The sequence below is a fragment of the Cyprinus carpio genome, chromosome A24 (genome assembly GCF_018340385.1).
Source record: "Cyprinus carpio isolate SPL01 chromosome A24, ASM1834038v1, whole genome shotgun sequence".
Taxonomy (NCBI): domain Eukaryota; kingdom Metazoa; phylum Chordata; class Actinopteri; order Cypriniformes; family Cyprinidae; genus Cyprinus; species Cyprinus carpio.
This window is the reverse complement of record NC_056595.1, coordinates 12,645,002-12,655,643: the sequence shown is the minus strand read 5'-3', so window position 1 is coordinate 12,655,643 and position 10,642 is coordinate 12,645,002. Positions and strand designations below refer to the sequence as shown.

Below are 10,642 nucleotides of genomic sequence, written 5' to 3'. Positions count from 1 at the left end.
TGTATACAGCTCGTGTGTGTGTGTGTACTGGAATATATGGTTTATGAGGACACAAATGGTATAATGACATGGGTACTAAAATGTAAACATGGTTTAGGAGGACACTTCCTGTGTCCCTGTAAAATAAAAGACTTCAAAAACATACAAAAAATTAAATAAAAAAATTGCCAGTAGTTTTCTGTAAGGGGTAGGTTTGGGTGTAGTGTAGGTCGATAGAAAATACAGTTTGTACAGTATAAAAACCATTACGCCTATGGAGAGTCCCTGTAAACAACAAATGCAAGTGTGTGTGTGTGTGTGACTGAAGTCACAGGCTCTGCCAAAGCCAAACCAAAATAGTGTAAACCAGCTGCTGTGAGAGGAGTCAAATGTGAGAACTTTCAAAGCAACAGCGCCATGTGGCTTCATTTGATCACCTGTTTAAGTGTTATAGATGACAGGAAGGTCACTGATTGTTTGGACAGAGAGAAAGAGGGTGTTTGTGAGACTGTGAGAACTTGAATTTGAATTGATGCATGTGGGATTGTAAGCAGATAAACTAATTTTGATGCGAAAAATACACCTCTGTCACCCGGTTCCCATCTGAAGGTTCCTCTGAATTAATGGCATTTTAATTATATCCTGTCAAACCTTGAACAATGGCTTTCTTTCATTACTATAAAAACACAAAAAAAGAAGAGAGCTGGTCTATCTAGAGCAAATATCTAGAGTCATTTTTCTCAGGGATATCTATATAAAATAATAGAAATCTGAAAGGCCTAATGTTGGGAAGAAGAAAGCTGGAGATACTTGCACTTTAAAGCGAGTACACAGCGTCATATTTCACCTCTTCTAATATTTCCTCATAAAAGCCTTCTCTCCACACTTAAGCTGAAAATAAATAGCTCTTGCATCCCTCTACCACGCAGCTCTCTTTTATTTCAGCCTTGCACGTGAGCTTGTAACCTTCATGACCTTCCCCGTCAAGTTTTACCTTGCGGGGTGTTATTTTTTTATATATATTTACAGTAAATGTTTATATATGTTATATATATATATATATATATATATATATATATATATATATATATATAATTGCATGCATATTAAATTGTTCATGCACCACATAAAAATGCTATATTTACTGCCTCAAAATAAAAAAAGTCATTTTTTTCAAGATTTTTTTTAATATCAAGACACTTTATCTTTTACTTTTGAAATTTACATGAAATATATCTGAAATATATACACATATATAGCCTACATATACATGAAATATATAGGCTACATGCATTTTGCAAATAGACAATTTGGCATCAAATTGACACCATGGTTGCAGAATTAAATATTTATGAATCATAAACATATTCCATGATGTCCATAAGAGAAAAGCATTGAGAATAGCATAACATGTTTGCAGTTGTGTGTTGTGTGAGCATTTGACATAATTCAGCTATTTATGATTTTTTTGTGATATGTATACATATATAGATAATTGATATGTCATAAATCATTAGGAAAATTTTAGTCATTTCTAATTCTGTTCGATATTGATTACCCAACCACCTGCTGTTCTGACAGATTTGAATGAACTTGTCAATGGTTTTAAACATTGCGCCAACTGCTGGCACGCAGCGCGAACAGCTCAAAATAAAGATAACAGCGCCCTCTGCTGAGCAAACGTTGACTTTTACAACGATACACCAACCTATTTAGGTCAAAGCAGAAAATTGTAAAATTACCATCAGAATAAAAGTATCTGCAATATTGAATATTTTCATATAAGGCATGATTCTGTTGGTCAAACAATCTAACACATTAAACTTATATGCAACTCAACAAATATATTGCACACTTAAGTAAAGAGTTTTGTTGTTACCTATTGCTACCTAAAGCTTGTTGTTGTCCATGATGATACATGTAATATTGTTAGAAAAAGAGCAAACTGAACAAGAATATTTCCATAAATAGACATTAATAACTAAAAAACAGAAATAGAAGAAGTTATCACCAGATATCTGATTAACTGACCCAAACTGACATGATATATAACTGCCTATATACTATATTTTTTAATTCGCTTCTTTTTCTGTATTAATCTTTACCTCAACTAAACACAATATACAGTAGCATATTTGTTAATCACAATACACTATAAAATATGTTACCAGGGCTTATTATCTCATTAAAATATGCGCACTGAGGATGAATCATAAATGAAACAGAATATAAAAACTACAAATTATACAGTACAATAGAGACTCCTCATAAAATATGTGCACTAAGAAGCTCTGCATAGTGTTCAGGTCGATATCTTTGAAGGTTAACATCCATTTTCCCTTTACTTTCTTCTCACAGCTTAAACCTGTGGAGACATGCAGACAACAACAAAAAAAGTATATATTATTAAGTGATGTGAAAAGAGGTTCATGCAATATTATTTTCACATTCCGGCCCAGAACGCACATTTTCAAAGGAGAATAACTGACTAGCATTGTTTTTCAGATAAGCAAGTATGTTAGCTTAGCATGTTTCTTACATATCTGAAACATATCATGGTATTTTTATGCTTTAGTAGAGTCAAAAACTTACATACCGCACCTTTAAAACCTTGCCAAAAATGACAAAAACACAACAAAACAATAATAAAATGATCAAAGCTGAAAACATACAAACAAAAACTAAATAAAACTATTCATAAAGACTATAAGAATCTCAATTACACTAAAGTAACGCTGGTCTTAGCAAAATGAAGTGGCAGCAAATGAACTTCTGCAGAGCTGCATTCATGCCTCCTCCTTCAGACACCAGATCCTCAATCTCTCCCACACAGTATCCGAAATCAGCCTGCTCCAGATCCACCCGCACTGCACCGGCTTCTCTCTCTAGCGTGTAAGAGCAGCGCTCAGTCTCGAACTCGGCAAAACAGACGAGATTGAGATCATTCAGCCACTTTGTGTCATCTGCTGAACAGATCTCTGTGTCCTCATTTTCTGCGACTTTGTCAATTTGTTCCCTTTGTGAGGAATTGGATTCACTCCCTTCAGCAGTGCGTTCCCTGATAGTCCTGATTGAATCAGAGGGAAACTGGTTATCTCTCTGTATTGTGTACAGAGGGTCTCAGTGTCATTGTCAGGTGCAGCTCCTAAAACTCCCACAATCCCTCTCAGCATCTCAGCCAGAAATCTTTTAGTGTGAGGATGAAATCTGCTCTCTGAACTGCCACTGACCAATGCATTTAGCTGTAAAACAGATACGAAAATGTAAAAATATAACTTAAAATTTCAGAAAAAAGAAACGTTAAAATTAAAGGCTAGTTTATACTGTTGCTTGTTACTTCAGGGTTCTGTATAATAATGAATATATGTATAATATGTGTGTGTGTGTAAAGCATAAATGATTCATTTTGATAATGTGACACACCTCCAATATCCTGTAGTTTTTCCATAATTTCTCCATCACAACCTCTACAGTCTTTTTGTTCTATAAAACAAAAATCAAAGCGATAAAGTTGAATTTTGGCATATTAATTGTATTAATTAAAGAATGCAGTAATGGACGATCTGTAATGTAAAGTGCCAAATCAAATCAGATCTGTGTCTGTGCCTAGTCAGTTTTTCCGTTTCTTGATTGACTAAAAATGCTGTCTAGGTAGGCAGCTCATTATGTTTCGAGACACAGCTAATGTAGCCTTGTAACAGGTTAATAAATTGCTAGCTCAGACAGTGGTAATTATATTGCATACTACTACTGCGGAATCCGGTTGAGACAGTCATTTCGACAAAATAAAAACAAACATCAAACAAAAACAAGTAAACCTATTGGATCAATCAGACGCCGAATCAGGGTCCTGTGCAGCTTTTCCGTTCAGGCATATTTACGGACCGCCTAATATCTGCCTGTAAGCACATAACTTACGCAACAGACCTTTGTTCGAAATTCTAAGTGGGACAGCACTTGGTTTTTACCTCGCAAGTTTTTTGTTATAAACAAGATAAAAGAAATCTGTTTCAAAATAATTAGTAAATTATTGTACTATTTTACCACTTAAATTTTAGTAAGTTTAAGAAGGATATTGATGTTAATTTACATAACGAAGTTTTTGTTATTAATCTAATTTTAAAAAGTTATGGTACTCTATAAAGAAGTTTTAATTTGATTTGCATTAAAATCTAATTTTTGTTATTTAAGTTTGACATTACATAACGAAGTTTTTGTAAAGAAAGGCTATTAAAACCGTCAGTTATAAGTGTAAATTTTCTAACAAAAAAACAAAACCGTTTTGCAGTGTTTTATAAAGAGTTGGATAATTGTGTATTATTTAACATAGTACTAAAAGAAAGGCTATTAAAACCGTCAGTTTGTGTTCTATACTCAACTCAAAAATGTAAAGGTCATCCCTGTCTATGATTGGATTTTTGTTTTTGTCTTTTTTTTTTTTTTTCTCTTTAATCCTTTGTTACCCTGGCTTTATAATGTCTGTTGTATTGTTTTGTATCTCTCATTTAAAGCATAATAATAAAAAAAAAAATAATGAAAAAAAACTACACAACATAATTATTATAAGTGGGCCGTTCCTGATTCAGTAACGTTTCAGTCCCTCAGACTTTTTAAAGTGGTGGTTCACCGAAAGGAAGTGTTAAAAGCTTTTTTACAATACTTTGGTATGCCCATTATAATGAATAAAAAACAATTATTGCAATCAATAAAAATACCATAATTTTTTTATTGCAACCAATCAAAAAACAATTTTTTATCATAAAATAATGTCTAATTTCTATCGTACACCAAGCATTTTGTCATGTCCAATTCAATGAGTTGTACTTAGAAAATTATTAACAAATTGTGCACAGTGTCTATAATTTTGGCAATAATGTAGGCATTTATTTGTGTTCATTCCTTTCTTGTGAAAAATATTTTTCTGAAAAAAAAAGCGAGATATTTTATAAAAACAGATTATAAAGTTATTGTCCCTCAGTCTGAACTCAACCCAATCACACTTCCCAGTGCTAATTTACGCGTGTGTTCAGTGCATTTCACCGTTGACTCTTTTGAGAACAAATCACAGTATGATGCTGGCTTTGCCAGAATACTTTTGCTCAAAGATCAGGCCGTGCCAACTGTTCTGAACCCAACAACGATGCCGCAAACTGTAAGTAAGGTGGTATTTAATGTAAAAACTATTTTTAAAACGGTAATGCATGATCTGCAAGAGCTGGCGTTCTCTCTGGCACTGGCAGGTCGCAACGCCACTTCCGGTGGCATCTGCCAGAGTTTTCGGCAGCTGCTACTAGTCGTTACCATGGACTGTATGGTCGTTACTGGCAGCTGTCATAGTCTTTCTCGCCGTTTTTAAAGGGGTCATATGATGCGATTTCAATTTTTCCTTTCTCTTAGGAGTGTTACAAGCTCTTGGTGCATAAAGAAGATTTGTAAAGTTGCAAAGACTAAAGTCTCAAATCCAAAGAGATATTCTTTATAAAAGTTAAGACTTGTCCACACCCCCCAAAAACGGATCGTTCTAACACGCCCCCATATATCTATGTCACTATGTGGGAAGATTTGCATAACGCCACCCAGATGTTCACGCAAAGAAAGAAGGCATACATTTTATTCTCGTTGTAGTATTGTTGTTGCCACCACCACCATGTCGTATAGACACTGTGTGTTTCACTGTGAAAGCAAAACTACTTTGATTGACCTTCCAAAAGAGGACGATATCCGCTGCATGATGCCTGATATGCTTCGCCATTTCGCTGGATCGGCTTTCACTGTGGACGAAGCGGAGTCCAGCCCGGGGTCATCACATGTCCTCTCCACAATCAAAACGGACTCTCCTCACTATAAACCGCCGGCCACACCGTTCTCATGCCGCCCGCCTCTGCTCACTCAAGCCAGCCTCTGCTCACTCTAGGCCACAGCTCACTCTAGGCCTCTAGACATTTCATTCACACACTTGAGGTATTCGGCCAATCACAACGCACTGGATAGCTGGCCAATCAGAGCACACCTCGCTTTTCAGACCGATAAGCCTTGTAAAAATTGTTTCAGAAGGCAGGGCATAGAGGAGAAACAATAATGTACAGCATGTGGAAAATAATGTGTTTTTTTAACCTTAAACCGCATCAACACATTTCATTACACCAAATACACAAAATAATGTTCTTTTTAAGCAGCATCATATGACCTCATATGATGTTTGTTCGGTAAAACTACACTGTTCTCAGTGGCGTGCAGTGGTGTTTTTTTTTAAACGATGATGCAAAGTTCCCACAATTGTATTATTATTATTATTATTATTATTATTATTATTATTATTATTATTATTATTATTATACATTTTTATGTATCAGCTGCCAGAGTTCATGCCAGAGGTCACAATCGTTTGCCGCCATTTCTGCTGTAAACTACACTTTTTTTTTAAATAAAAGATTTGATGATGCATATTATATACCAGCAAGCAGATGCAGTCAGAATATGAACCCAATAAGCTAAATTGCATAAGCATTTTCCCATAAAGAACATACACACACATAAGGAGTGCCAGCTGCTGCTATCCAATACTGTATGTAGACTATGTACAAATACACGGCGCACACACAAACATTTATTTAATGTAACACTTTAGTTATTAACTACTTGCTTGCATATTACCATATTAGCTGTTTATTAGTACTAATAAAGCACATATTAATGCCTTATTATGTGTGACCATATTCTACATCTTACCCTATAACCCCCCACCCCAGCCACCCACTCCTCACTCACTCACACACATTTAATAACACGCAAATTCGTCTCCCATACTTTTTCGGGCAAGTGTGTTATAAGGGTTTTAAAGGGCTGGTGTGAAAAAATATAGATTTAAATTTAAAGAGACAAGATAGTCTATGCATGACCTAATGTTTTATTAGTACCCAGAATGAGGTGAGATGAACATCATAGAGCGCTCAGCACTCTCATTCAGTGTGTTTCATTCATACTCGAAGCCAGAGGGCGCTCTCGCACAGAAAGTGAAAGACAGACTCATATAGAAGTAATAACTTAAGATGTACCAGGAAATCCCTAATATGGACAAAAGCATCCAGCTATCACTGTATGATCTGAATAAAAGGAAGAAACCTTTGGAAACTTGAAGACATTAAACACACGATTGCGACAACATATGGTTTATTTGTGGTTTTTAAAATCTCCAGGAAATAAATATCTGTGTCGTGTTTTGCCCCATTTGTCCTTATTTGGTAGTGTTCCTGTCCTAGTTTAGTTAATTAGTCATTCTGTACACCTGTGTTTCTCCAATTATCCCTTGCATTTAAGTTCAAGTCTGTGCTGTCTGTCTTTGTCCGAGATTTTACATCAACCCTGGTGTTACCTGTGCTCCTGTCTGCCCCGTGTATTTCCTCGGATGTTGGATTAAAAAGACTATTGTGATCATTTACGCCTTGTCTCCTTGTTCCTCGTTTCTTCCCAGAGTGAGCGTGACAGAATCTCGGACCAAGACTGTTTATTGCGTGTTTCCCCTCTTTTTTGTTTCTGTTTTTTTCTCAGTGTTTTTGTTTCAATTGTGTGCCCGAATGGATCCCCTCCTTGGGCCTGAATACATCCTCCTCCTGCCGGGGATAAATCGCTAGAGGGTCATACCAGACTGTTTCTGGCAATTGCCGGACGACATGCTCTGCGTGTTCTATGACACCAGCCTCAACACCGCGTGCAGAGCACTGTCGTCCGAAGATGGTCCTCGAGCGGAATTCAGCGTCTTTGTGGAGTGGAGTGCCACTCCCGACCCAGAGCGCAGCCCACCGCTGAAGGAGAGCCAGAGCCTGCCATGACCGATGAGCCATCGCCGCAAAGAGCGACAGAGCTGAGGATCGCCGTGGAGCCGGAGGCAGTGATGTCAGTCAAGGTGTGTGTGAGCCGGCAACAACGCCTACCACAAGGGAGAAAGCCACGGATGGTGTGAGCATGGAGAGGAGCTCCGCCTCATGCACCGCAGCTGAGGGTAAGCCAAGTATAGCACGGCATAAGTGCCAAAAAGATGAGGAGAGGGTTCCAGTCCCCGAATCCAGTTCAGAGCGTCCTCCAGTTCAGCCTAGAGAGGGCTCCTGATCCGGAGTGTAGCCCCAAATGCCTGGAGGCTCACGAATCCCCGCCCTCCCACCCAATCCTGCCTATTCCACTGCTGTCATCTGGCAACCCCTCTGCTCGCCCTCAGCCAACCATCTATGCGGTGCAAGCTCTGCAGGACTGCTATCCTCCAGCGTTGCCGTGGCTTGAGTCTCCCTTGACTCCGCCTCCAGCCTCTAAGGCCTAGACTACACCCGTTGACACTTCGGCACCACCATGGCTCCTAGCTCCCTCCTCTCCACCGTGGCCCGGCAGTCCACAAGCTCCGCCAGGCTCCCTCGTCCCTCCGGGTCTGCCTTGGTCTGGCGTTGACCATCCTGCGCCTCTGGACTCCACTCCTCTGGCTTCGGCTCGTCCCTACAGCTCTGTCAGGCTCCTTCATCCCCTTGGCTTCTCCTCAGTCCTTGGTCGCTCCTTCTCCACTGTGGCCTCCTGGATCCACATCTTTGCGTCAGTCTCCAGTACCATCGGTTCCGCCTAGGTCCTCCAGATCCTCCCTGTCGCCTTGGCTCATCAGTTCTCCCTTGCCACCTCAGGCTCCTCAACCACCTGTTCCGCTGCCGTTGATTGGTCCTCTGGAGTCGGCGCCCATTCCTGCTCCATGGCTCCTCCCTCAGTCGGCTCCACCGTGGGGCGACATTATGGCTGTGGCCTGGGTCATGCTGGGCTCCTCCTGCTCCAAGCCACTCCTGTCTCCTCCCTGGAACCTCCCTCCACCGTCTCCTCCCTGGACTCTGTCTGTTGGCCCCCTTCTGGGTGTCCGTCCTCCTCCGGAACCTCCTCCAAAGTTCCCACCCATTTCCCCCCCTCTGTTGTTCTACGGAGTGAGGATGCACCTTCCGGAAGGGGGGCAATATGTCAGGATTCTGGACTGTTCTGTGTCATGTTTTGCCCCTGTTTCTGTTCCTGTTTGTCCTTATTTGGTCGTGTTCCTGTCCTAGTTTATTTAATTAGTCATTCTGTACACCTGTGTTTCTCCAGTTATCCTTTGCATTTAAGTTTAAGTCTGTGCTGTCTGTCTTTGTCCGATACTGTACTTCAACCCTGGTGTTACCTGTGCTCCTGTCTGCCCTGTTTATTTCCTTGGATGTTGGATTAAAAAGAATATTGTGTTAATTTACGCCTTGTCTCCTTGTTCTTTCCCAGAGTGAGCGTGACAGTATATGAACAATTCAGTGCTACTTGAAATAGCATTTATTACAGTAGGCTACAGAAACTATTCTGCCTTATTATGTGATAAAAAATGGAAGAAAAAAAATGTTTGTAGTACATTAACAAATCATTTATTGGTTAGCATCCAACAGTGTATCTGATTTCTCAGTCAATTAAAAGAAAGAAATAAGAAAAAACATAGTTTCCTATATTTCTATATACAGTATGTATATACTGTATGTATAATGTATACACAAGGCACTGTGTGTGTGTATGTATATATATATATATATATATATATATATATATATATATATATATATATATATATATATATATATATATATATATATATATATATATAAAACATTTCTGCCCCTTCTGAAATGATGGCTACTCCCCCTGTCTATACAGCTAAGCACTCCTTATGGGGTATGTTCTTTTTGGGAAAATGCTTATGCACACTGCACACTTATTGGGTTCATATTCTGCTTGCTGGTATATAATATGCATCATCAAATATTTTATAAAAAAAAAACTGTAGTTTACAGCAGAAATGGTGACAAACGATCGTGACTCCTGGCAGCTCATACATACAAATGTATAATAATAATACTAATACTAATAAATAACACACTTGTCATGTTATGGGGTTCAGAATTAAAGGTGTCTAAATCTGAACTAAAGAAAAAATAATAAAAGGACTTTAATGACTGAGGTGGAAAAATATGATTTGTTAGAGGTTTGATATGTGCCTCATGATGTGGGGTATTTAGAAAATTAATTTGTAGTTGAAAAAAAAAAAAAATCCAAGGTAAAATGTTAATGAATCCCGTGAATGACCAAAGTATTACTTTCCGACAAATATTATATTTCTATCAAGATTACGGAACTTCTTTTTAAAATATTACATTTTACATATATGTCATTGAATAATACGTATTGCTACTTTATACAATCTGGTTTTGTAATATTTACACAGCAATATAAAATAAAAACTAACAACATGTTCAACAGCACTATGTTCATCTGTTGTCATCAATTGCCAAAAATATACATATGTTTTAATTTGAAGTGTAAATATTGTATACATAATACATCACAAATATACTGTATATATACGCATAGATAGATAGATAGATAGATAGATAGATAGATAGATAGATAGATAGATAAAACATTACACATGACTTAAAAATAAAATTATACAGAGTATGTTTTCAAGTCATAGCATAATATTCATACACTAAAAGGACTTTAGCATTTATTTCTGTATTAATGTGGCTAAATATCAAAGTTGCTTAAACTGTTAGTGGGAAGAGGAACATTCTTGGAGAGAGTGAGCAGTCAGCTTTTGGGGGGGAGCTGTCGTGTGTTTACTAGAGGA

At 38.0% G+C, this 10,642-nt stretch overlaps 1 pseudogene; it reads right to left on the bottom strand.

The window, feature by feature from the left end:
* Window positions 1–1,258: 1,258 nt before the first annotated feature.
* Window positions 1,259–3,862, bottom strand: LOC109049761 (annotated as a pseudogene).
* Window positions 3,863–10,642: the final 6,780 nt, after the last annotated feature.